Raw genomic sequence first — 12,833 nt, 5'->3', positions numbered from 1 at the left:
GGTCAAGGCTCAACTTCCTGGTGGCAATGGGCAAGCCATGTAGAATGGGGAAGGACAACAGCAGGGACCGACAGGCAGGGGCCATGCTGTCAGCATTCACGCCAGCATTTATGTATCCCATCATGCCATATGGTCTGCCCTGCCTCCACCAGAAGAACCACCAGCGGATATGAAACCCTGGGGACAAGAGGAAGGTGGCAGGGCTGAGGCTTCCCATCTCCAGGTACCTCGCTGGACAATAAATATAACACAATGTGGCAGCTGCTGACCCTATGGCAAAGTCCAGTTAAAACCGGATTGCCATGGGCACTTGCCCTAATAGCAGAATAGGCTAAGCCCTCCACCCTCAGCCATCAGTTGGGGTACTGGCGCTGGTGTGACTATTATCTATATTATACCCTACCACACCACATCCCACTTACCCATGCCATATATCATACCATACCATACACAATACCATACCAGTTATTAACCATTTTACTTAATTCCATAAATATACTGATTCTATTATTGAAGTATAATTAATTTATATTAAATGTCTATCATTTATATTTAAATATACATTTATATTATTACACTATGCCTAATTATTATATATATCATGAATTATATATAGTGAATAATACAAACTGATGCTTAAAAAGCCTATATCCCTTCTTTCAGACACCTTCAGGCCACTGATGTTTGTACTATATTAACACAATGATAGTGCCACCTCTAGAGGTGAAGATTTTCCCCCTTTGTGAAATGAGCTCAATTAGATTACTCCTATAGTGATGACTGTACTATTTTAATATTTATTATAATAGGCATTGCTATTAAAACAATAACTGGTGTTCTGCTTCCATCTGTGAAACAGGACAATGAAGGCAGTACTTTAATACAATCATTTGAATTATATTAAGGTTATGACTATGATCGGGGGGCCTGGCTGGCTCAGTTAGTAGAGCGTGCAACGCCTGATCTCAGGATCATGAGTTCCAGGTCCATGTTGGGAGGAGAATTACTTAAGAAGATATGACTATAATTAATACCAATTCTGAGAACCCATGCTATGTTCCATTACATCCTGGAAAATGGCATGTTTATAATGCATTGCTGACTGTTTATTTCTATGTAACAAGCTACCCAAAACATCATCTTAAAAAACAAACAAACAAACAACAACAACAACAACAACAAAAACAGGACAGTCAGCTTTAAATTAAAGCAGCTAGTTGAGGCCTGGGAAGCTTACCTCCAACAACAACAAAAACAGGACAGTCAGCTTTAAATTAGAGCAGCTAGTTGAGGCCTGGGAAGCTTACCTCCTCTTCCTGAAAGTCCACATGTCAGGCCTTCAACAGAATGACTACAATCCATAGTGACTGTCTCCTTCTAGCACTGCTGATTACCAACATCATCAGCTAATCTTAACCATCAAAGACTCCTCCTCTACCTGCCCTACACACAAACTAAGAGTCATTTTAACTTATTTTACCTCACGTAGATGGTTCTTGGATAATAAATTCTATTAGCACCTTTCTGTCACTGTAACAAATCAAAACATGTTCCCAACACTTCCAAATCCTCCCTAGAAGGGACATAATCTATGAGGAATCACTTAGTCAGTGATAAACTGGAGTTTATCTAATCAGAAGAATTTTTTATTGAGGTATAATTACCACACATTATATTGTAAGGGCTTGCCGCTCCCAGAGGAACTTGCTTGTGAACCCCGATGTAGGGGTGGGGCAGGCCAGGTGGAGATGTCCAATCGGTGCAGCATGTGTATATCCACTAGGGTGGATTGAGATCCGATTGGCCACCTGTATAGGGGTGGGACTCAACCAACCACATAAAGGTTGCTGCGAGGCTAGCAGGGGGAGAGAGAGCTGCGTGGGAGCAGGAGGAGAGCTGCGCTGGAGCAGAAGAGTCGACGGGAGCGAAGAATCGGTGGAGTGGAGGAGCTATAACAGCTCTTGTAAGAGCAATAACCGCTGCAAGCAGTCCCACCACTGGCGGTCCCTGCGCCTGCAGCCTCCATCCGCCTGCAGCTTCCAGCCACCTTTGGCCCCACCTCCAGCAGCCCAGAGCTGCCATCTACAGCCTCCAGCACCACCGGCGGTCCCTGCGCCTGCAGCTTCCAGCCGCCTGCGCCCCGCCTCCCGCGGTCCTGCCTCCGGGGCACCCAGCCGCTGCCTGCAGCTTCCAGCAGCCCCGAGCAGCCCAGACACCAGCGGTCCAGCTGTCAGTGGTCCCTCGATGCCTGCGGCCCTGAGACTCCAGTGGTCCAGCGGCCCAGCAGTCAGCGGTCCTGATGCCTGCAGCCCCTGGATGCCAGCGGTCCCGAGACGCCAGTGGCCCAGAGATGCCAACGGCCCCTAGCCACCAGCAGCCTTGCCGCAAAATGCCTTGCCACCCCGAGCCACGAGCGGCCTTGTCCGCAGCAGTGGCTTCCTCTGGGTGGCAACCTTGTCAGAGTAGCATCGTGGGGAGCAGAGTCTGTGTCATCCGGGTTGTCGTCCTTGTCATCGTCGCTGTCATCATTGCCTCTTTGTCGTCGGGAGCAGCCTCGTCCGGGAAGCGGTCTTGTCCAGAATGGCCTCTGGAAGCGGTCTTGTCCAGAATGGCCTCTTCTTGGGAGCGGCCTTGTCTGGGGAGCAACCTCATAGAGCAGCGGCTTCATCTTGGGAGTGAACTCTTCTTGGGAGTGGCTCCGATCATGGAGCGGCCTCATCTGCAGAGCAGCCTCATCTAGAGCAGCCTCATCTGGAGCGGCCTTCTTGGGAGTGACCTTGTCGGGATCATTGTCCTTGCCTTTTCGTAAGAGATAGCCCTGACCGGTCAGTTTGATTCTTGATGCTTGGCGTGAAATAAAGTTTTGTTTGACCTTCGCTTTGTATCAGTCTCGTTCCTTTGATCACGGACCCTAACAATATTAGTTTCAGGTATACAACATATTGATTCGACAATTCTACACATCACTCTGTGCTTACCACAAGTGCAGTCACCATCTGTCACCACACATTGTTACAATATTACTGACTATTCCCTAAGCTGCACTTCTTATCTGTGTGCCTTATTCATTTTACATTCTATTTCACCCCCCCCCAACCCCCCTTCTGGCAGCCACCAGTCTGTTCTCTGTGTTTAAAAATCTGGTTGGTTGGTTGGTTGTTTTTTTTTAGATTCTACATGTAAGTGAAATCACATGGAATCTGTCTTTCTCTGACTTATTTCCCTTAATATCATACCCTCTAGATCCATTCATGTTGCAAATGACAAGATCTTTTTCTTTTGTATGGCTGAGTAATATTCCATTGTACACATATCCATACCACCTCTTCTTCAGCCATTCATCCATCAGTGAATACTTGGGCTGCTTCTATATCTTGGCTACTGTAAAGCATGCTGCAATAAACATAGGGGTACATACATCTTTTTGAATTAGTGTTTTCATATTCTTTGCCTAAATACCCAGTAATGGAATTACTGGGTAACGTGGTATTGGTATTTTTAATTTTTTTAGGAAATTCTGTATTGTTTTCCACAGTGGTTGCACCAATTTACATTCCCACCAATAAGGGTTCCCTTTTCTTGACATCCTCCCCAACACTTGTTATTTCTTGTCTTCTTGATACAAACATTCTGACTAGTATGAGGTGACACCTCATTGTAGTTTTCAGTCACATTCCCCTGATGATTACTGCTGTTGAACATCTTTTCATGTGTCTATTAGCCATCTATTTGTCTTCTTTGGAAAAAAATGTCTATTCAGGTCCTCTGCCTATTTTTTAATCAGATTGGTTTTTGGTGAACTATATAACTTCATTATATATTCTAGATATTAACCCTTTATCAGATATATCACTTGCAAATATCTTCTCCCAATCACTGGGTTGCCTTTTTGTTTTGTTGATGGTTCTTTTGCTGTGCAAAGCTTTTTATTTTGGTGTAGTCTTAATAGTAGTTTATTTTGCTTTCATTTCCCTTGCCTGAGGACATATTCCTAAATATGTTGCTAACATTGATGTCTAAGAGATTACCACCTATGTTTTATTTAGGGAGTTTTATGGTTTCAGGTCTCAATCAGAAGAATTTCTAGAGATGTGCTGTTAGAGAAATATAGCAACTGGTCTCTCTGTGTAAGGTTATCTTCCGGCAAGTAATTTAGAATTTGCCCTCTGAAATCATTGCCTCCTTTCATATAGAGTTCTAGTTATTTAATTTCTACTCCTTGTTGATAGGGGAGCAGTTAGATTTTGTCTTCTCTGTCCTTCAAACCATCACATTGTTTGCCCTTCCAATCAGGGCTTCCCTGCTGAGGAACTGGACTGGACTTCTAGAATACCTATACCATATACTATTTTTTTTTTTTTTACTCATAAGCAGAGCTTTCTAAGTCAGACAATCTCTTCAGAGCTAAGGAATGAGCCATGAGAAACTATGAGGGACCGGGAGGAACAAAAGGATATCTCTCAGTGGATGAAATCACAATCACAGGAGTAAGAACTTAATACCCCAGTACATCAGTGAGGAGTCAACACCTTTCAAACATCTGAAATCCCCCCTCAAAGTCCTAAGGCCTATGCTGGAAAGATCTGAGTTATAGGGGAAAATGTGGTATCTTTTCAGGTTGGATCCTAACTTATAACCACCTACGCTTTGTGTGCTTTTCTTTGCTTATATTTTCTCACATTCGCAAAAAGGGGGAATACACTTTTCCCCCAATGATTACCCTTTCACCTGTATTTGTCCTTAGTTTTCAGTAGTTTGACTATGATAAACCTAGGCATTTTTTTTTCCACTTGGGTTTCTTGGGGATTCTTGAATCTATAAAATTTTTGTTCTCACCTCTTAATAATTTTAATACAGATCTCTAAAAATTCACCTATTATTACTTCAAAAATTTTTTTACATTATCCTACAGGTAACTGAGGAAGTATTCTCTTTTAAAAAATATCTTTTTTCTGGGGCGCCTGGGTGGCTCAGTGGGTTAAGCCGCTGCCTTCGGCTCAGGTCATGATCTCAGGGTCCTGGGATCGAGTCCCACATCTGGCTCTCTGCTCAGCAGGAAGCCTGCTTCCTCCTCTCTCTCTCTCTCTGCCTGACTCTCTGCCTACTTGTGATCTCTGTCTGTAGAATAAATAAATAAAAATCTTTAAAAAAAAAATATCTTTTTTCTCTGTTCTTCAGTTTAGACAATTTATATTGATCCATAAGTTCACTGACTTTCTTTTGTCTTTTCCTGGCAAAGCCTATCTGCTGGCAAGCCCATTCAATGATATATTTTCAAATATGCTATTTTTTGCTCTAGAGATTTATTAGGTTCTTTTTAATACATTCTCTTTCTACCATATCTGTTCATTCATTATAAGCATATTTTATATCCTTGAGCATAAATACAATGGGTGTTTTAAAAAGCCTTTAAACACTCTGTAATTTAGCATGAATCTGCTAATTCTACCAACTGGGCCTTTTGGGGTTGGTCTCCAACAATTTCCTTTTCCTTTAAGTATGGGCAACATCTTATTTTATGATGTTGTTCAGACTTAAATTTTATGTCACAATTTTGCATTATATCCTTGACATTGTAAATGACGTTTTAAAGACTCTGGATTTTGCTATAATCATCTGAAGGATGATTATATTTGCTTGTACAATTTTGTGGGACTTGAACTCAAACTCTCTCCTTAGCATAAGAATCTGAATTCTCTTTTAGTATTAGCTGAGCTATAAAAAGTCAGCCCCACACATACATAGTTTAGGAGTCATTCAGAGATTTGGACAGTTTCTACAAAGAATTTGGCCCTGCTCTTTCTCCTTTGAAGAGTTCTTTCCCTTCCCCCCCCCCCTATTTTCCTGCTATTGCAGTCCTGCTAAAGGACAGCCCGTAGTTCTTGAAACTGGTTATAACTCCTGATTTTTAGCTGACTTATATGGCACTGCCTAGGACCTGCCCTCAGGTGAAAAGTTGATTATTTAATTGTAGAAGGCTATCAGTCAGTCTTGTCTGATAATTATTATTTCATGCATTCCCAACAGTGTGACAATACTCCTAACGGGGCAAAAATTGGTTCTTGGAGGATTAGAAAAAAATCTTAAGATGGCTTCTCATTTGTGGCCCTTCAAAACAGCATAGTACATACAAAGATACGTATCTGTTATATTTCCTAGGGATAGGGCTAATGATCAGGGGCAAAATATCTTAAAAGGCTTCTGGGGGAAATAATGAAAAAAGATGGAGGAAAAAAGAATTGATAAGTTATATATTCTTTAGGATTTTCTATGAACACAATCGTATCTGTAAATAATGACACTTCTTTCAAATCACTGCACCTTTTTTTCTTGCCCTACTGAATTAGTAAGAATCTCAATTAAAATAACAAATTTTGATAACAAGTATCTTTGTCTCGGACTCCTGGGTGGCTCAATGGGTTAAAGCCTCTGCCTTCAGCTCAGGTCATGATCTCAGGGTCCTGGGATGGAGGCCCCACATCAGGCTCTCTGCTCATCGGGTAGCCTGCTTCCCCCTCCTCTCTCTCTGCCTGCTTCTCTGCCTACTTGTGACCTCTGTGTGTCAAATTTTTTTTTTAAAAGATTCTATTAAGAAAAATATCTTTGTCTCATTCTTAGATACCAACGGAAAGGTTTCACCATTAAGAAGGCTGTTTTCTCTAGGAACTTTATACATACCTTTATGTGACTGAGGGAAGTTCCCATTTTGTCTTTGCTGAAAGATAAATTCTACGAAATGTCTTTTCTTCATCTATTCATGTGAGAATATATGATGATTCTACTTCATTATAGTAATGTAAATTACACTGATTTTCAAATGTTAAACCTACTTGCATTCTGACAATATTTCAAATTAAGTCATATTTTCCTTTTCATATACTGCAAGATTTAATTTATTATTATATTGTTTTGTATATTTGTTCTCATCAGAGAGAGACCTATAAATTTCCTTTCTCCTGCATGTCCTTATAAAGTTTCAGTATCCATATTTGCTTCACTTCATAAAATAAATTGGAGTGTGTTCCAACATTTATCAATTCTCTTGAGACTGTATGAGTGGGGTTTTCTCCTTAAATCATTGGTAGAATGAAGTCACATGAGATTGAACTATCGTAAAGGCTTATAGTAATGGATTCAATTTCATTACTAGGTGTATGACGCTTCACATTGCCTGTTCTCCCCCAGCAAAGCTGATTTACTGTGTATTACTAGGAATTTGTCTGTTTCATATAAGTTTTCAAATGTATTGGTATAAACTCTGTATGAAATCCTTTCATTATCTTTTTAATGTCTTCAGGATTCAGAGCGACCCAATTTTCATTCCTAACTTGTGTTCTCTCTCACTCTCTCTCTGTTCATCTGACGGAAATGCAAAAGTAAGTGTGGCATATTTATACAAGGAAAAATAAATGTAGCATTTTCACACAAAAATGAGTAATAAATGACGTGGGAAGCAAAGGCAAAAGAAAAAGTTAAATTTCTTACTGCCTACAGTCCATTGACAAGACCTTGAAACAGGTTGAGTGATCTTCCTCTAAGAGCTCAGCTGCCTCGATGTTGACACTTTGCTAAGGGCAAAAGGCAATCTTAGTCCAACGCCCCAGAATCCTGTAAGTCTTATTTAACATATAAAAATTCCCTTGGTAACTTCTTTTACCTCTTACCCTCCCCCCAAGATATATGCTGGAAATCATCATCATAGCATATGGCCCACTGATATACATCTTAAGAGTCTTATGACTAAGATTTTATTAGTTAATAATAAATGACTTTTTCCTAACAATAGCCAGCCTCCTCAAGATTCTGGAAACCTTGGGGCACCTGGGTGGCTCAGTGGGTTAAGCCTCTGCCTTCGGCTCAGGTCATGATCTCAGGGTCCTGGGATCAAGCCCTACATCGGGCTCTCTGCTTCCCTCTCTCTCTGTCTGCCTCTCTGCCTAGTTGTGATCTGTGTGTCATATAAATAAATAAAATCTTCAAAAAAAATTCTGGAAACCTTGCTTCCAAAATTCCTTAGAGACTTATGCTATCCCTAACTCCCTCCCAACTTAAAGCATATAATCATTCACTCCTCATAAACCCAGTGCAGCTTTTTCTGCCCATGGGTCCCCATGCTTTAATAAAACCATCTTTTTACACCGAAGATATCTCAAGAATTCTTTCTTGGCCATCAGCTCCAAACTCCAACATTTCCTACATCAATAAATAACCCAGAACTACATAAAACAACATGCATTCAGTGAATCACACAAACAATGTTGGTCAAGAGAATTCAGACGCAAGAGAATATACTGTGTAATTCCACTGATATAAAATTTAAACATTGCCAAACCAATCTTTGTTGTTAAGAGATATGGGCAGTGATCATTCTTGGTGAATGAGAAAGAAAACAGAAGAGAACATGAAGACATACTTTGAGATGCTGGTAATGTCCTGCTCCTTGACTTGGAGAGCAGTTAAATAAATGGATGTGTTCAGTTTCTGAAAATCCATCCAGCAGTACTTAGGCTATATGTGCTTTTAGGTATGTATGTTATATATCAAAGAAGTTACTATTAAAAAATCAGGAGGCCTTGTGCTTTTTTGCTCCAAAATGGAAAGAGCTTGCAAGTGATCACTACTGTCCTCACAGCAAGGAAAAGGGTAAGCTAACTGAAAATAATTCTTATTTCCCCCAGAGAATTGAGGTCACAGGGTAAACAAATGGTCTGAGAATGGAGAGATAGGCAAAGAAAATCACAGAGAACCTGAAGGAAAAGTTACTATAGTCAGGGACTGGTAGGAACTGATGAACTGCTAGAAACTGAGTGCGGACCAGCTTGACAGTTAAAAACTCCTATATGGCCCCACTTTCTTGAGTTTGACCTCTAAGGTCAAACTTTCTCAGAATGAAGATCAGAAGAAATTCCCCTCAAGCTTTTAGGGGATTTTATTTATTTATGTGACACAGAGGGAAAATAACCGTTCTGAAATATTTTAGTCTGTTATCCACCTGTCCTCAAGGGAAACTAATTTACCAGAGACTAACCAATGTTGAGGAAGGGAAATTCCCATCCCCCTCCAGCCCTCCTGTGTCACCTAACTAGGGTGGTGAGGGAGGGAAGGACCTGAGAAGAACTTGTGCAGGTCACAGCTCAGGGTCGAAGGCAAACAGAGACTAAGACCTAAAATTCTTCACCACTCCTACATCTCTTCTACATCAACAGGATTCTTGTATAAAAACAGGGTTAGAGCTGAAAAAAAGAAAAAAATCCACAATCTTAATAGATCAGAAAATTATGTAGCAAAATTCAAAACCCTTTCATCATAAAAATAGTAAACAAAATCCTTGTTAGTTATTTTGTGGATATCGACAGACTGATACTAAAGCCTGTATGGGGAGGCAAAAGACGAGAATACCTAACACTACTGAACTACTAAGTCGGGGGTCTGACAATCATCCATGCAAATCTTTATAACACTTCCCTCTTTGGTTATGCTTGCGAACGCTATTCCTAAACCATTATTACGAAACCTATACAGTATTATCACCAGATCACTTTCACATTTAATTATTCAGTCAACGTCGAATATATCCTAGTGTAAAGTATTAAGTTAATCTTACTTCACTCCCACTTACCATTACTAAATGTAGCTAACACAGTGTATTGAGAAAACCAGCCCATTCCCGGCAGTACCAAAAGTTACTCTCCCGTATGTTATCACCAGGCTGCAGCTAGCTACCTTAGGAAACACAGCACCAGAACCTTCGCCATGGCCCTGGGGCCGCACCAGTGACCCTACCTTGCGTCTGGCACCCACAGGCCTGAGGCTTTGGACAGCCGCCAGTTCGGGACGGCCCTTCCCTGCCTTCTAGCCTGATCCGGACCACCAGGACGCGCGCACCGCGCCCTCTTCTGTTTCCCCTCCACCGTTACCACCCCTCGCGTGGCGGACTCCTCAGAGCGACAACTCTCGGGTGTCCGCGGAAGGATGTCGGCCAACTAGCGCTCTAGAAAGGCTTCTGGGATTCGGGCTACTTTTCCCACAAGCCACCGCGGCCACGGACCTTCAAGCTCGAACTACATTTCCCAGAGAGCAGCGGTCACGGCGGATCTTTGGCTTACCTTCCATTTTCGCGCTGTTCTCGCGCTGCGCACGGTGAGTTGAATTCATCTCAGGATGCAAGCCAAGTTGATCGGGGGTGGGGGAAGAAGCGTTCAAAGCGTGGAAGCCGGTAGTAGGGGCGACCAGTTGTTACCGCGATCTCGGTCCTGTGGTTCCAGCACCACAGAGGAGGGTGTTGGGTGTCTGTAGAGACTGATGGGGAGGGGGCGAGAAGCGCGCGCGCGCGCGCGCGAGATGTGCCTCCGTTACAGTTGGGTGTGGTGCGACTGTGAAATGAGGGTGAGACATGTGCCCATGTAATATGCATTTGGTTGCATGTCTTTTACCTGTGCGGCGATTGCTGTGGCTCTGTTGTGTCATTGTCCCTGGCTCTGGATTCCCTGCTGCGTCCTTCGTCTTCTCTCCTTTCAGCTACTTGTGGCTGCCACAGAGGAACGGCTTTTAAAAACGAAGTTGGAGGTTGGGAACGCCTTGGAAATTCCTTACTTGGGAGCTCTGAGGAGCAGCCACGTTTCTCAGAACCACGGCGTTCCCAGAGATCTGACCGCAGGAACTTGCTGTAAACCTTACACAGATTACACGCTGCCCTACTTCCATCTATCTGTGTGACCAGGGCGGGCGTGGACCTAGAGAATGTTGTACAACGAAGTCATTCTGTGCTCCAAGAAAAACCCGGCGTCCTATAACTCCCTACCTGGTCCTGCCATTCCCCGAAAGAAGGAACCTGATAAGGGAAATTGTTACATCCCCCCCAAATCAGTGTTTGGGCTAGTTTTTCTTTCATAAAATTATTGGTTTTAGGGTATGCTTTCCTTTGAAATGTCGTAATCCCGATCTGCTTTCTTCCCAGTGGATGTTGGGTACTATTACTGTAAACCTCGTTAACATTCTCGTGTTCATTGGGTTGCCATTCACATCCTCCTGTGTATTCTTTTTTTTTTTTTTTAAGATTTTATTTATTTATTTGACAGAGATCACAAGTAGGCAGAGAGAAAGAGAGAGAGAGGGAGAAGCAGGCTCCCTGCCGAGCAGAGAGCCCGATGCTGGGCTCGATCCCAGTACCCTGGGATCATGACCTGAGCCGAAGGCAGAAGCTTAACCCACTGAGCCACCCAGGCGCCCCCTTTTGTGTATTCTGTTAGAACCCAAAAAGATTCAGATTTTGGGGGTCTAGAATCAAGGACATTTTCCTGTTTTTGATGATGTGAAAAATTAATGTTCAGTGTTATGGAAATGTTTAACGATTAACCCATATGGTTGAATATTATGCAGCTGATAAGATAATGTTTATACAGGGGCACCTGGGTGGCTCCTTTGGTTAAGTGTCCCAACTCTTGGTTTTGGCTCAGGTCATGATCTGGGAATGCTAAAGTGGAGCCCCTAGTACAGCTCCCCACTCAGCAGGGAATCTGCTTGGGATTCTCTTCCTTTCCCTCTGTCTCTCCCCCATCATGTGCATGCTCTCTCTCTAAAATAAATCTTTAAAAAAAAAAAAAGTATTATGTTTATACAGAGTTAGACTTCAGGAAAATGTACACTCTATAATGTTAAGTAATACTCATATCTATCAACAGTAATGCCCTGGAAAAAGTTTAATTATATACAGATCTCACTTAAGAAGGTATTACTATGAGAAGTTTTTCAATTATTCAGTTTTCAATTTAACTGTTTATTGAGGAAGAGTAGTGGTGTAGCTACATTTATCAAGCATCTGTTGTGTACCAAATGCTCTTGTACCTTTATTACATTCTGTGATGCAATCTGCAAGTACCACTTACTTGAATTGTGTTCATTTTCAGTAGGATCTTGGTAATGAAAGTGTTGGGTAGCTATAACCAAAGGATATCCAAAGATTGTAGGTGTAATTTGTTTCCCTTTAATACTTTCTCACATCATGCATAGAGTTCAGGTTTCATAAATACAAGAATGAACAACCTGTTCTTTATTTTTTCTTTATGCTTTTTTTTTTAAGGGTTTATTTATTTATTGAGAGAATGAGAGAGAGAATCTCAAGCAGATTCCACATTGATGGCAGTGCCCTACCCAAGCGTTGATCTTACGACTTGGGATCAGGACCAGAGCTGAAATCAAGAGTCAGTTGCTCAACTGACTGAGCCAGGCTCTATTTTAACATTTGTCATATGTTGAAATGTCTTTGAAATATTTTGAAATACCTTATATTGTGGTGATGGCATTAATGAAGGTGTGTTGTAAAACGTGCAGTACCCTAAGGAACTTCTGATAAATATAAAATACTCTTATTCCTACCACCCAGAGATAAGCTATTAATATTTTTTCCCTTTAGCATATGTGTATTGTTTTGAAGAGTATGATCGTATTAATTAAGTCTAAGAGTCAAACCATAAAGAAATAAGAATCTGAGTTTGAAAAAAGAGTCCATGAGTTTTATTATATGTGCATGTGAGTGGAAGAGAGAAGTGACAATTTCTGGTTTGAAAAACTTTTCAGATATTTACATCTTTTAAATAATAGAAGTAACCATTAAATTAATTACCAGGGCAGCAAGTATCAAATAGACAGTCTTTCAGAGTTAGATTTTTCTTAAAAAAAAAAAAAAATATATATATATATATATATATTTTAACTTTTAAAAAATCTCTACACCCAATATAGGGCTCCAACTAAACCCTGAGATCAAGAGTCTCATACTTGGGGTACCTGGGTGGCTCAGTTAAGCATCAGACTATTGATTTCAGCTCAGGTCA

General features: G+C 41.4%; 1 protein-coding gene across 4 annotated transcripts in view; it reads left to right on the top strand.

Moving 5' to 3' along the window:
- Positions 1 to 9,578: 9,578 nt before the first annotated feature.
- Positions 9,579 to 12,833, top strand: part of ZNF573 (zinc finger protein 573) — a 30,801-nt gene continuing 27,546 nt past the window's right edge. For 3 of the 4 annotated variants that reach the window (XM_013047688.2, XM_045075899.1, XM_013047687.2), the window contains exon 1: positions 9,579 to 10,140. The gene's annotated coding sequence lies outside the window, so the exon portion shown is untranslated. The remainder of the gene's footprint in view (positions 10,141 to 12,833) is intronic. The other variant, XM_013047689.2, reaches the window with a different exon arrangement.

This window comes from Mustela putorius, unplaced genomic scaffold (genome assembly GCF_011764305.1).
Source record: "Mustela putorius furo isolate JIRA1106 unplaced genomic scaffold, ASM1176430v1.1 tig00000174_pilon_pilon_pilon, whole genome shotgun sequence".
In the NCBI taxonomy this organism is placed as follows: Eukaryota; Metazoa; Chordata; class Mammalia; order Carnivora; family Mustelidae; genus Mustela; species Mustela putorius.
Note: the sequence above shows the minus strand (reverse complement) of the source record. Positions and strands in the feature narration are given on the sequence as shown.